General features: G+C 34.5%; 1 long non-coding RNA gene across 2 annotated transcripts; it reads left to right on the top strand.

The window, feature by feature from the left end:
* The first annotated feature begins 1,041 nt into the window (after window positions 1-1,041).
* Window positions 1,042-14,336, top strand: LOC145691799 (uncharacterized). Of its 2 annotated transcripts, XR_014132550.1 has the most exons (5): window positions 1,042-1,191; window positions 6,705-6,809; window positions 11,391-11,737; window positions 12,522-12,767; window positions 14,158-14,336. It is a non-coding gene; the product is annotated as an uncharacterized LOC145691799 (long non-coding RNA). The 2 variants fall into 2 exon arrangements; XR_014132549.1 differs by lacking the exon at window positions 6,705-6,809.
* Window positions 14,337-15,887: the final 1,551 nt, after the last annotated feature.

Genomic DNA, 15,887 nt, shown 5'->3' on the forward strand with positions numbered 1-15,887 from the left:
CGAGACCTGGCTACATATTTTATATTTTATGAATTTTCTGATTGAATTTCACGTCTTTTTTTGGATAATCAACACACTCCATTGAAGGGGACTTGGCGGAGAGAAATATCATCCTGTTGCTTTTTATTTGTTTACTTGCATGCAACACCAAGCCTGGATACTACATTTCACCTTTCTATATCTACGGGAAGTATCCTAAAGGTTTTGATGATCATAAGAGAGCAAGTGAATAAGTGATGAGATCAATGAACTTTGCGTATTAACAACATTTAAAGTATCAGGTTGTCAGAAAAGTCATGACGTATTTCGGTAAAATATGACAAATGATCTGTGGATACACTGGAGTTATTCGGATCATGCAATAATTATGTGATGAATAGCAAAGATGTTGAGTGTTTTGAGTATAAATATTGTTCTTTGGTTTGGTTTTACAGATTTGACAACACATAGATGGAAGACCAAAAATTGCATGTTCTCCAAGGATCTTATAAAATAGAGGATCTGCCCTTACAACAAAATCTTGAAGCCATACGTCACAGTTTCGCCACCCCTACTCTGCTCACTCCGCCCAATAGGATCGCAATGTTTTGAGCCAACAATCATGGCGGAAACGAAAGTAGCCAATCAGACGATGGTAGAAACGAGAGTAGCCAATCAGACGTGCCGATGCTCGGTTGTTTCTTAGCTTCATTGATTTAATAGGATGAAAATACATATGGGCAGATCCTCTATTTATAACATCCTTGATGTTCTCGATATTTTATTGTTTTACTTCAGGCAAGGGAAGAATGCACGAATAGTGTTTGTGTTTTTTACTGTCCTCAGTGTTTCTGTGTTTTTGTCCCTGTTCTTAAAGTTACTGCAAAAACTGTAAAAGTGATTAAAAGGGCGTTCCACGTCAAATCAACAAATCACCAGACTTCATCTCAGATGTTTGTAAAAAGGTCGCTCTTGGAGACACACCCCTGGTACAAATCTAGTGTGAAAATAAGAATACACCTCCGTACTGCGCATGCGCAGCACACAAATTGCTTCTCGTCGTAAATGTGCATGTACAATTCTTTGAATGCGTCATTACTGTTACGTCATAAACCAAACTGTAACAAGCCTTATAATTGGTTAGAAATTATAGCAGACGCGTTATGAATTTAGTCTGGGCTCCGGGGAGCGTTAAGTGATGAAAGGATAATTGTAAGTAATTTTAAACATCTCTTTAATACATTTTTCCACTTTGGCACCTGGATTTATAAATAAGTTATAATCTTGAGTGATTTTTTTTTTTCGCTCAAGTATAACATTCCCGGTGGCAAAATAACAATTAATTTAGTGCTATGATATTTGATTGAACTTCGTAAGTGCAACTTACGAATATGGGGGCATTGTATTAAAATCAGCAGGTAAAATATGTTACTTCGGAAGTGAAGGATAATATTTAAAGAACTTGTTTATGGAGGTGTGGAACATGTAAGTCATCTATAGGTGGATACAGTGTGAAAGTAATATTTGTTTTAGTTTAATATCTCATGATATGCCCTTTAGGCTAAAAAGGACAGAGATCGTTAAAAAAAATCGTTCATTACTATAGAGTATTGTGGAAATTTGAAATGGAAACAATTATAAAACAACGGAATTTACATTTCCTTTTGGAAATAGCATCCTCATGCTTTTTAACCTATTTGGGCTAGCTTTGGGGGGCCAGTTTTTCGCCTACTTTTTTGCGACATTCTATTCCGATTCGGTCGTTTTAGGGTTTCATACGTTTGACTAGGTCATCAACATTAAATTCAGACAGTATTGCCAAGCGAGCTTTAGCGAGTGAAGGCGGGTTGGAGCCTCGCAAGGCACGTTGTTTTCTGTCTTCGTTACCATGAATTCATTTGTTTTTCTCTGTATATATTCAATGTATATATTTTGTATACTCTATTGATGTTGTCTATTGCAACAAATGTTGTTTAACGACAATAAAAATATTCTGTTCTATTCTATTCCAGTTACCTTTACGGTTTGTATAGGTCCCCTACTGCCTTTAAAAAAATGTGTACAATACTTTCTTGACAACTTGAACACCACTGTCAACTCATTTCTCCTGTAAATCATCCTGGTTTTTGCCAGTTTTAGCCCCCCAATGCTAAACATTTACCCCTATTTGTTTGTTCGCACATACCGATACTACACTTAAAACAAGTAAAGTTCAGGGATGCCATTCAGAAAAAAATGTAGTTTAAAAGTTACAACCACACCAGCGTTGTGAGCTATTACCTAGTTCTGTCGCTGATTTTTTCGTAATAGTTTCTGTATTATTGTCCTACTAGTAGCTACCAACTCCTACAGCTTTCGTTTTTTTACTTTAGTTGTGATTGTATTTCGCAAATACACAAACCAGATTGTGCTAAGTGACCACTAGAAATGGCATGAATGTTATCTAGCCGAGTCAGGGCAGGAGCGCTGCAGTGATGCCTGCCCAAGTGTGCGTCCGTATGGAGCAGGCGCATCAGCGATGGTGAGAAATGAATATTAGACGAAATAGCATGAGAGCAATAAACAAGGTTATGAAGGTCGTCAGTATGGATTGATTAATAAGGGAGAAACCGATTTTAAATTCTGGATTATATGAGTTCGCGGATGGATCCGATATGAGATAAACATGATAGAGCATTAAATGGCAGTGTTTCAAACACGATGTGTATGTTACAGTAATGAAGGAAATTACAGAAATATAGAGCTGAAACTGATAAGAGGAGATCGCGTCTGAACCAAATTGGGTCCAATTTTTGATGCTGTCCCTTTCGTGGAGGGTTTAACTTTACAGTGCCCGCTCCAGCTGGTATACTTACTTAGAAACGAGAAGTTACACTCTGTTAATTTTACGAAAATGGGTCGAAACTTCTCTACCCTTAAACTAACTCATTCCTACTCCTACCCTACTTATCCTATCTTACCCTATTATATGGTACCCTTTTAAAGTGGACCTACTCATCGATGCGCAGCTGGAGCGTGTATTGTAAAGTTTATCCTTATGGGGAAGTAAATTTGTAAAACCTACGGAAGAAATATTACTTGATTTCACTATAGAATTGTACAGGTAGTAAATCTAACTACATGTTTAAGGTAGAAATACGATATGGAACGGTGTTCTTTACTACGTAATTCTCCATATAAAAGACATCATGAAGTGAAATGCTATGACAAGACAGTGTACACAATGCCGCAAGACTGTGCCACACAAGACATGTGCTTAATGCTTTATATAGTGTTTTTCTATCATCCTCGTTTATACGTATAGCAGCGCCGACGCATCTGCTTATAACGGATGCACTCCTCGCTCATGCTCGGAACCCCTCCTGCTCTCCTGCCCTGATCGGTTAAATAGCATTCGTGGTTTATGCGATGCAGTTTTATGCCATATGTGCAGACGCTCAGTCCTGCTAGTCAATCTCCGACCATTAAAGCAACTCTTCTTTTAATAAACAGTTTGTAAGGCAGTAAGAGTGCATTTTCTGCCGAGAGAAGTTCATATTTCTGGCATATAAGCATCCCTTCTATGGCAACGTAGTACAGGAACGAAGTTTTTTTTTTTTTTTTTTTTTTTTTTTTGTATGCGTTTGTAATTTTGACGTCCTAGGAACGTGTGTTTAATAAGGGGTTCTACCCCAATCCCCCGTCTAAAAATTTACTCATATAATACAGCGGTGGGGTGTTGTTTATATTGCCAAATGTTTTGTTGAAGTTCACTTCCGATACTTTGTGTGTTCAGTTACGGGAATTTCCCAAGTACTTGCTGCAAGACGGTTCTTTCCAGAAAATTAATTTAAAATAATTAAAGATATAATTCATATTTTATAAAGTAAGTGTTTCAAAATGTCTTAAATGAAATTAAATGTCTTTCAGCGTAAAATAAATATCTTTTATTGTTAAAGTATTCACTTTCGATGCTTCGTGCGTTCAATTGCGGGAACTTCCCGAGCACTTCTTTCACTTTTTTTTCTTCTGTAGAAAATGGAGCTTTCTTTACTGTTCATCGAAATTTCAACTAGTACGGAATTTTGAATTGAGCACTTGAAGTAGTAAGCGTTACGCTATTGCTGGTATTGATTCTACAGAATGCTTATTTGAAGAGTAGCAACAAAAAACTGAACTAAACTGTTGTTTTTGGAAAATCAAATTGTACTGAAGAATACTTGTGTTACCATCAAAGGTAATAAATGGCATGAAAGTTAACAGCTGTATTTTTTCTCTCTTTCTTCGAATGATTTGACTGTGGAGTTTGGTCGTTATTAAATCAGAAGTTTATCCATATCACGAGTCTTTTGGAATTCTTCGAAAATCTTTTTCAGGGGAAAACTATGTTCCCAAAACTTTGCTTAGTTTAGTTTTCAGAGTAAAACTTTAGTCTTCCTCTTAGCATATGTATGCTCACTGTGTGAGGGAATGGCATGGAATTTTAAACGTGAGTACCCTCATGCTATAAGTGAAACATTAAGATGCTCTTCACTTTTTTTTTCTTTCTTCAGATACTTCAAAATAAATATATCGTGTTCACTGTTGCTAACTTTGTTCACATTTTACATGGGAAAATTTGCAGAGTTTGTTTCTGCGCGTATCAGACATTTTGACTACCAATATTCTTTATGAAGTCAATGTTTTTCCAAAATCAACACTTAGTGTACATTTCTCAAAGCTTTAGTGATTGGCTTTTTGTGACATGTAAATGGGTCATAACCAACTTGTGATACTGATCATAATTTTTCAAGTAAATATGCCTTGTGATGTTTACATACACTTGTTAACAAATCAGAAGTGATTCAATTCCTGAAAGATAACACTTCTTTTCGGATGCACATACAGTAGAAATACAGTGAATTTTATCACCCCTGGCATTCCCTTTTAGTTTCCCTTCCTACACTGCACTGTTCAAATTTACTTCCTGACATCGTTGTAAGCCAGTGATTCTCAACCTAATTCCCATCACGATCTCCATTTTATGACATCCTCTTGCCAGCAGCTCCCTTATAATTTCTGTTTTGTAATAAGCTTGTGTGGGATTTTTAATATACCTATTGCAGAGATATTACGATATTCATCTATTTCTATTATAGTAGAATCAATTTCGTGTACATAGTGGATACATAACTTCGCTAAAAGCGAATGCATTAAAACCAAATTTGGTCAGTTCAATCATATAACAAATATCGAATCCGATCCGTCATACTGCTTCGAAATCTAGGCCGTTTCAAAATTTTAAAACTTCGTAACTCCCTTGATTTTGGGTCATATGATAAAGAAAATAAAGTGATTTCTAATTTTGGTTTTAAAAAAACTCGGATAGTTGTTAAAAAAGTTACTGAGTATTTTTAATTATTTGATCATGTACGTCATGAAGATTGAACCGGGCATTGCCGCACTAGTGAAATCAATCATGCTCAGGTATCTCATTAGCTTTCAATTGTAATTGCAGGTTTTATTGCGTTTGTATTTTTCTGGTATTTTAATATGTAGTTCTCATTAGTTTTATATCGTACCTCTTTGATTTAAATTTATTTTTAAACAACTCTGCACCTGTTGAAAATGTTTAGTAAACCTATTTTTTGTTGTTCTTAACAGTATGTATAAAAAATAAAATGTGCCTATCAGAACAAAATTCAAAATAATATTTAAAAATATTTTCCGGTATTAGATTCTAATTATATTTATCTCTTTTGCTTATCTTCGCGATACTTATTGCCGCCACCCCAATAAGTATCCAGTCTGACTGGGAATGACATGAACCCCTGCATACAAGCAGAACTGAAACCGAACTGAACATTACTGTAAAATTGAGTAACATTTCAGACGGAGAAAGAATTTTATTTGTTTTCATAGAAACAACATTTTTCCATCTATATATTTAACCAAACAGCATATATTTGATACTAGACACACACATCAACAAATATAGTGACTAAATATAAGCTCTTCAAGCCATAAAATACTTTCCATTATGACCGAAGCTTGTACTTCAGTTTGTGAGGTTATGTTAAGTCAAGTTGGTGGTTCTCCCTGCCATACAGCCTTCATATTAGTCTATTTGACGACAATATTTGTAGACTTGGGATAGTAATTAAATTTTAACATTAAATTCACTTTGGTTGTGATCTTGTTGATTTTACTTAGAATGAGTCTTTTGCGCGTGCAATTTTCTTATTAATATCGGTTGTGTGCAAATTAATGATATTCTGACTAGTATATTGTAGCTACAAATATGAATTTTTCTGCACGAAATCGGTTCCCCTTTCCTTCCATGCTCCTATTCTTATATTGCCTTAAGCATTTACTCTAGATATACGCAATAGGGCCTTATATTTGAATGCCTTTGATACAGATAATAGTATCTGCATATTATTTCTACAGAACATATTACATATATAATGTTTATATTATATTGCCTAAAATATTTTACTTCTCACTTTGCGGAATTATACTGGTTTGTAATCAATACTCACCACCAATTGTGTAAGTAAACCCACGATTTTCCTATTTTAGTGCTCAAAAATAACGAATGCAACGTCCAGTGTTCTTATATTAAAATCAGTAATTTTAGATGCGACATTATATTGGTGCTCTACTTCAGTCTCTTTCTGTATATTTATTTAATGATAGAAATTCATAAATATTTGTAATAATTTATAACGGTAAGTTTTACATTTACATTTTATTACCTTTTACAGAGGTAAGACTGCATTTTCCGTAGTTCTTCTCAACAAAATCGCTACAACCCCATCTTTTCACTTCCCAAGTATGATCGTGGACTTTTGTGTGTACACTGGAGAATGGTAAGGTGAAAATATCATGACAAACCAAATTACCCTTTTCTTGTTATTACTATGAGAATTTTTGAACAATTAAATCGAGAAGTACTTCACATCAGTGGCGGCGGAAGATGAAAAACTTTGCCCGGGCTGGATTTTACAAAAAGGTTTCTTTTTTTTTCCATCGGATAGGAAGCAAAGTCCATCGTACATTGTAATCCCTCCCCCTTTTCAATACATACTGTGTGAGATTTAACTTGTAAACTAGTGAGTTACAGCAAAGAGAAGCTATTCTTAAAAAGTGACATTACCAGTATCAAATTAGAATTGACCATTTTCAGAGTATATTCAGGATGAAAAATATTCATACACCAGTCGTCGCACTTAGTTGTCTGCATTAAAATGTATTTTAAAGTTCAGTTAACTTTAAATGTATCAGGGTTGACGAAAACCGTGGTTTTTGTTGAAAAACCAAAAAACCCGCTCTTTTCGTTTAAACCCGGTTTTTTGGTTTAAACCAGGATTTTTTGGTTTAAATAATTTGCTCTATGTATTTATATCACATATGGACAGAAGTAAGTTTGTTTCACCTTGGTGTTATGATGCAACAACCGGGTTATGCTGGAAGGGGTCACATAAGCATAAAGCCTAGTCCAAACCGTTTCTCGACTTACATCCGAAACAAATTGTCCTCCATTTGAACACGAAACCGGGACTAATTGGCCACAAATGCGATACGTCTGCCGAATCACTCACGAAGGACTCTTGATAAAATACGTTGTACTGATCTTTACGTACTTTAAATATAATTGTCTAACTGTCAGGAATCATTTGAGGACAAAAAGATAAACAGTTGCACAAGTGAATCCATTATACAGAATTACATATGGACAATTTCAAAACACTGCAGAGTACAGAGAACTAATTAAGTCCAAGTTAGTTCACTACGACTTTTATTAGTCCAAGTTAAAGACATACAACGACTTAATGTGCATATCAGTAAGAAAAGTGAATAAAGATAAGAATTGAGTCCACTTTGGCTCTGACCCATTTATACATAAATAGATACCAAAGATACTTCCGATTTCAGTAAATGCTTCTCGTGGGGTTTGTATGACCCCCCCCCCCAAAAAAAGTACGGTATTTCAATGTATTTTATCAATACTAAACATTACCGAAACGAAACAATATTCAGAATTTTTCTTTGATTGCAATTGCATAACAATAACAACAAACTATAAACAAATCACAAAAGAAACATTCATAAACTTATTATTTTTTAAAAAAATGTTGCTTTTGTAGTATAATCTCTTCGAGTAATGAATGGGGAATTTAGGTCTGAATATAATACGAATAATATACGGGAGTGACAGGTGATAACCCACAAATGTGTGTTCATCAAGATTTTACGAACACACACGTTTACGAACATTTCTCGTTTTTTTTTAAACCAGTTTTTTTTTTTTTTTTTTTTTTTTTTTTTTTTTTTTTACAACTGGTTTAAACCAGCCAACACTGAAATGTATTATTTCTATTGTTGCCATGGCAACGAGAGTTGGTCAGTTACCAACGATTCTGTGAATGATATACAATTCGCTTCTTTGTTAATGTTACGTTTCGCTTGCTATAACTGATTATCGAAGTTTGTACGAATTCTGGAGTGTAATTTTAGACGTACATCCAGTGGCATATTAGTGAGGAAGTTACCCAACACTCAACACCCAAGAACAACTTCTCGATTTAATTCTTCATAAGGTGAACCCCCATGAAGCTCGCAGAACCAAAAGTGAATGAAATATAACAGGCAGTCCCCCTCCTCCGTTAGTTTAACGTCTGGAAATGTTTCCACGTTTCTTGATATTTCCTATTATTTTTCAAATCATCGATAAGTTGTGTTGTTTTTCTTCTTCCCTTCTTTAACTATATTAAGAAATCAATTTCTTCACAAACATCGTCCTTTCTTTCTAGCCCGTGTTAAAATATTTTCGTGTGTTAGTTTCCGTTTTATCTCTCGATCTTTCTCCAACACCACGTTTCGAAGCTCTGTAAGTATTTCTTCTCTAACTTACATAATGTCGAACTCTCCGAACCATACAATTCCATATATAATATTTGACCGACTTCTTCAGTTCAATGTTAAGCCTGCAAGTTAGGAATAACCTTTTCTTGTCGAATGCCTCTTTAGCCACTGCAATTCTTGACCTGATATATTTAGTGCTATGAACTTCTCTCCAAGTACTTCCCAGACATTTGAAGTGGTCTTTTCTACTCTGCTTAGTAAGGGCGTGTTTCTTTTTTTTTTTTTTTTAACCGACTTCGATATTGATTCCATATTGCTTCCCAGTGTCAAGTATCCTATCCATTATCTGTATTCTTCTTCGGGTCTATCTCTAATAACTGTGTTATCCGTTTATCTCACCTTGTTAATGATCTTCCCCCATTCTTGAAATCTCCAGCTTCCATTAATCCTGCCTTCATTAAGCGTTCATGTAATTGGGATGACGTACAACATCGCTGTCGCCGACTCCTCTCTCAGTCTCTACACTGTTGATTTCTTGTTGGTTCAGGCACAACTTCACTCTTTGTTCTGTGTATAGGTTGCGAATAAATGGACGATCCCTCCAGTTTACCTCGACTTTTTAAAGTATTTTTAAAACTTTCGTCCAGTTTACCGTCAAAGCTTTTTTCCAGTCGATGAAGCACAAATTCTACTCTTCCTTTACCTCAAGGACTCGATCTGTTGTAATTCTTATCAACCCAGTAGCATATCTGGTTCCTTTTCTTTCCGGATCCTTAATCCGGAATTCCGAAATTGATCTTACTCCAAATCTCTTGTCTTACTTGCCAGCCACGTATTCAGTGTGTGCTTAATAACATTTCCAGTATGGGAAATAACGCTTATTAAGATTATGAGATCAGTGCATTTCTTTGCTTGCTTTTTCTTAAACAATACAACCATTGTAACATGTAGAAAATCCTTCGGCCATTATCTATTCAGGTGTCCTTGTTAATAGGTGAAGTCAATGCCTTCATTACATTGTCTCGTGATCCTTTGACCAAGTCGCTGGTATGTCATCGTCTCCAGTATCCTTCTTCCTTCTCATGTCTTTGATGACCAGCTAACTTCAGCTTTCAGAATTCTTGGTTCGTTGTCTTCGTTGATTTCTTCTTTTGCTTCGATCACGATATTTCCTGAGCGGTTCTTCTCATCATATAGATCTTTTGTACATTCCTCCTTGATTCAAAGGATTTCTTGCTGGCCATCTTCTTGATATTCCATTCCAAATGTGTGTATAATTTTGTTACTTTTCCCACCCAATTTTATGCTTTCTGACACATCAGATCATATTTGCCACGTCGTTGAAGTTGTGTTATTTTTTTACATCGCTTCCAAATACTTCTCTTTAACCCTGTCAGTTTCTTTTATCAATTCATTATTCAGTCTTTTGTATTCTTTGGTGTCTGTGGTTTTTGCCCTTTTGCGTTCCATCATCTTAAGCATTTCTTCAGTTATCCATGTTTTTCTAGGTGCTCTTTTCATCTTGCCAGTGTTGTTCTTGAGTTTATCTAGTAGAATCTGTTTAACTTTTCCTTAGTTTGTTCTACGCAACCTGTCGTATTGCCTGCTGCCAGAATTTTTTTTCCTATCTTCTTTCGCATTAATAATACATACAATTGTCGATTTCTCCTCCCGTTTTTCTTGACTGACTTTAACCAGCTTTACACTTTCGCCACTAAGATTGTGGTCCGAATCTATGCCCGTTCCTAGTGGTCTTAATGTTCCGTATATTATTCCTGAAACCATGTTTAATAACGCATTTTTACCTTTCTTGTTTCACCTTTTTCCGACCATTGCACTTCATTCAAGTGTTTGCTTTACACTTATCCATTTCCATTTTTAAATTTTCAAGTTTACCCACTCGTATAGTTCGGACGTTTCAGGTTCCTATGCAGTTGAGATTCATTGCATTTTGTGGAAGTTCTCGAACCTATACGTATAACAACAATAATACTGCGAGCAAGTACTTGTTTGATTTATTTCGAATGCATTTCGATTTTATCAGAAGGTACATCACATTTAAAAATAGGCTAAACCTTATACAGGTAACTAACTAAAAGCGATTTTACCGTATAACAATATTGATGCAGAGAAGTCTTAAATGGTTTTACTCAAATTCTGCTCTTTTCAATATGTTAATATTTTCGGTCACCTGCTGTGACATCCTCTGTACATGAAATTCGTGATATAAAGCGATTCTAGTTATTCCGCCGGATGATTTTAAATCATCGACAAAATTTCATACGTAGATTCTTCTTTTGCTGGCTAGTTCGTGACCTAAAAATGTTTGTATCATAAATGTGATCTAAAAGTTTTTGATCTAATATAATTTTGCGAAATCCCTCCCGTAAGGATATCATTTATATATTTTTTCATATATTGAGCACAAGTATTGACACAAGTTTTGATAATAATTGATAGTAGAGTATTGGAAGAATGGTTATTTGGATATTTATTTTTGAAAAAAGAAAAGAAAACAATTATTCATTAATTTTTTCATGTTACTTTCCAGCTAAATGAGATTTGTATTTTCTGTTTTTCTACAGGTATTTGGAACATTGCAGTTATTGAAGCAGAATTGTGCAGAATTGGTTAGCTATTGGTAGCTCGCAGAATTCCAAGGTTTAGGGCAATATGGTGAATACACGTGCTGCAATGTAATTTAGAAATTACATATAACATCGGTAGACAGGTGTAAAGCAGATCATTTTTTATGTTATTCGTATTGATAATGTAAATTTTTAGATGACTCGGATGATAAGTAGATAGAAACTTCAAACATGTACGCATTGACGTCGGCTTGGCCTATGCTTGAAAGTGGTCGCTTTGATGAATATTGAAATCATTTCCATTTTTTACTTTGTATAACAAATGTACAACTACGGTATTCAATGTAAGTCGTACTGTATGTAATTATAACGTCTTTAAAGTGCTATTTTGTATAATAATTATGCAAATTCTGTATTGAGTTAAAAATAATAAGTGCTGAAGAGCTTATGATGTTTGTACTCTTATTGCTCGATCTTGTTACATCCAGAGTTAAATTGAAAGAATTAGCACAATAGTTAGACAGAAAGAAGTAAAGGGAAAAGAAATAAAAACGGCCAGATTGAAAACACAAGATTAGAAAGGAAAAAATGAATGAATGAATGAACGAATGAAAGCGATAAGAAGGGGTAAAATGTTTCAGCAACAAGGAAAATGTGTGCTGAAGTAAAACATTATTCATACAACGTGGTAATCATGTACAATTAGAAGAAAGACAGGAGTAAAGCAAGTGTCTTAATTAAGTAGTGCACTCTTACATAAAAATTGCAATGTTCACACACAATAGCTGACAAATTATAATTTTGTACGTGTTTCACACATTTTTCTGATTAAAATACACATATATTAATTTCTGCGCAAATCCTATTCAGGATCTATATTCTGTTGCTGCTTCAAATTAGGTTAAAACGTTGTTATCATTCACGTCTCCTTTAGTCTACACAGAATAACCGTTGGACGTAAAACTCAAATGTTTCATTTCACTTAGATTAAATTTCCAAACGGTGTTTCTGTGGGCCTGAAGTTATTTGCAATATGTGTAGCATCATAAATGGCATAGGTCATTTTTTCTTTCTCCTAATTGGAGACATTATTCTTTTATCATTCAATACATGTGATTCTTTTTTCAGACATGAAATTTACATGCAGCTAATTACCATCGGCTAATTACATGCAGCTAAAGTTGACTTCAAATACTGGGAGTAATAGAGAAAACGATATGGAAAGTTCAGCCACCAAGAGAAACATGCTACCGTGAAAGGACAAAACTAAAGCTAATGCATTGGAGATTACTAGGATAATTCGTCAAATGCATACTTTAATATATGTGAAACTAGTATCATTGCTATCCCATTAACCAGTACCGTATATGATTCGTATGTTCGTTTTCATGCCTCTATTGTTATATTTTATATATTATAAGTATTTATTGCATGTATTTCTAAACAGTAATGATTCACATTCTTAATAGACAAGTATAAAAATAACTTACACAATTACATATCATCAACGATTTAAGCTCATATGGGCAAATTGACTAAATTATTTGCCAAATATAAATCTCTTATTAAGATTGCGAATCCGTTTAACTGTTGCGTAGGTTTATTAATGTTATTTGCTTGAGAGTGATGTATCAGTTGTATATTGAACATTATTTGTGAGTTACATATGTCAGAACAATACTCAGAGAATGCAAGACGAGAAACTTTCCAGTATGAAGAAAAATGTGCTTTACTCATTATTGTTCGTGTTTTAAAGAGATAATTACAATTAACATTTCACGTTAATACACAATTCATTTATTACGATCAGAATTGAAAAACAATTCATATATTTATGTATGCATAAGTAAATGTAATTTTATTTGACCAATATTTATTGTGCAGCCTAACGTAACAGTACTCAGGCTATTATTTTACGTAATTGGTATACTGGGTTTAGGGCAATCTCAGTGAATTTCATTAATTGTTAGTGGGTTGTTGCTTACCACATGTCACCACTTATTGTTAACGATGCATGCAGAAAAATTTACTCCCAAGATGGAATCGCGTTCTCTTTTAGAGAAGGATCACTGAAGTACATATTTAGCTCGATATGAACTAATATGTGGTGGCCAGGGTGTTGGTTAAATATATGAATCTTCCGCAATAAATGTTAAATGGCTTAAATGATTTTCAAGGTGGTTAGGGCATTAACTTTTGTACACTATTTGCGGTGTTTGCATTGTTTTGTTTTATTGTTGGAAAATATATTCATGGTGTCAGTTTGAAGTGTTTATTGTATTAATTGTCACATATATTTTGCACAACTGGGAGCGATGTCTGCCAGTAAACTTGGTATTGAGATGAAGCTGAGTTTCATGAAACAAAGGCAGTTGGAAATCATGATGTGGTGCTTGTAATTAGAATTGAGCATCCTTTGTGATTACTTGTTGCGCTTTGTTTATTTCTTCAAAGTTAGAGTAGATAATTATGTGACATCTGATCCAAGATAAAAGAAGAAAGAAAATATATATATAGCAACAATTAGCCGGACAACCGACAATGAATAGGACATCTGTAGTTTTTAAAGAGATCGATAACTATGGGAATAGACAGAAAATGATGAAGGCACTATTCTAATCTGTTTAAACAATTTATGTGGCCACCTACGCTGTGCTTCAAATCTGAGCATTTTTTATCATTAATATCCTTTTGTGTCATATTTGTGGCTATAGTACTATGAATACTGTCTTACACTTGTTTTAAATATGTATTTTCCTTTCAGGATATTATACAAAACGAAGTCTGATCCCTCCAACTCAAATTTGCATCACTGTCCTCCAGAGTGAAAATATGATACATGTTTAAGGAAGGATCTGTTGCGTGGTGGCGCATAGCTTGATATCGCAGAGACTCATGTTCGTTTCTAATCCCAATCACACTTTTTGCTTTTTGAAATTTGGTCTGTCCATTATTCTCGTTCACCTGTGTGTATTACCCATAATTGTAATATTAAAAGTAAATTTTAGCTCAATTCTACCAAATATATTTAATGTTCAGAAACGGAGCATAATAAAGTTCTATTAAGCTATTTACTAAGTTCAATAAAATAAATAACTAACCCAAATGTTTAGAAATATGTAAGGATATGTAATCGAACGTATTTTTATGTGATAAACTCATACGAATATACGTAGTAGTGCAGAAGATACACAGCGAAGAGAAAACGAAGGTATTATGACATAAGGTATACTTCACTTATAATACAAGATGTCCAAGAACTTCTTGTACTCCTAGGTTTGAATATCACAGAGAACAATTTCAGTTATAGTGTTGATAATACTGCTTTTATGGTCACAACCAGCACCGTGTCACAACTCTTTATTCATTGTGATATGGAGATTTTCAGTTGTAAGGCCATGACTGATGTGAGGGGTTGCAGTTACACAATTCGATCCCATTGAAATGGCCCCCACGAAGCCCGGACCTTACACCAGATAACTCGTTGTGGAGAATAATCAAGACATATGTTTCTCATCGTTGGTACACGAGAGACTAAGAATTCGGCGAAAGTGTGGAGAACAACTATCGAACGATGACTCATCAGATGCTCCGCAACATGTCAAGAACATGAAGACGTACACATCTGTGTGTACATTACAATGGAACACATACAGATCTACTGGATTTGTAGTTCCTATATGTGGACCTAAATACTCAACTGTAATATGTAGTAAATAAATTACCTACAATGACACCGATATTGCTCTCTGTGATGCACACACCTAGGGATAGAGGAACTTCTCAGACATCCTGTAACAAGCAGCGAATAAAATTTGGTAAACATAAGGTAAAAAATGAATGAGAAGTGTACATTCAAATTGAGATATGTTTCAAAAGAATGAATTTAGTCCAATATATAATATAGGGTAGATGTGCCTAATGTCGTCATACCCCAGTGCTCGTCATATCGGTTTTTATGTGGGCACAAGATGGCTCCCACTGATATTAAAAAGTAGCTACTTTTTGTGCATATACGTACGTTTTTCGACTTCCTTTTGTCATGATTGCAACGGCACTGTCTCTCGCGTATGCCGGTCAAAGTGGAGTTGAAGCGCACGGTGACTACAATTTTGTGTTTTCTGCTGGATCTTCAAATTTGAAAAATTTGACGTATATAGGAACATAAGAGTCAGGTAAGTGCTTTTTAGTTCTTTATGTAATTATAAACAATTGCTCTAGTTTTTAATAAGACTCTGTAGCATTTAGTACATTAGTGAAACATTAATAAATATCTCGACTGATCCAATTTATAATACCATATACCCGCTGGTTCGGAAATGAAATAGCATCTCAAATTAAAAAAAAATCTCCTAGGTAATCAACCAGAACTTCATCAAAAGAATTTTAAAAAATATATTGACTTGGTTTATTCGAAGCGTCACTTTTCGGTATCGCAATTACTATATGGCTTGAGGAAAATAATTTTAAAAAAAAACAACAAAAAACAAAAAG

The sequence above is a fragment of the Thermobia domestica genome, chromosome 8, assembly GCF_964235325.1.
Source record: "Thermobia domestica chromosome 8, izTheDome1.hap1.1, whole genome shotgun sequence".
Lineage (NCBI taxonomy): Eukaryota > Metazoa > Arthropoda > Insecta > Zygentoma > Lepismatidae > Thermobia > Thermobia domestica.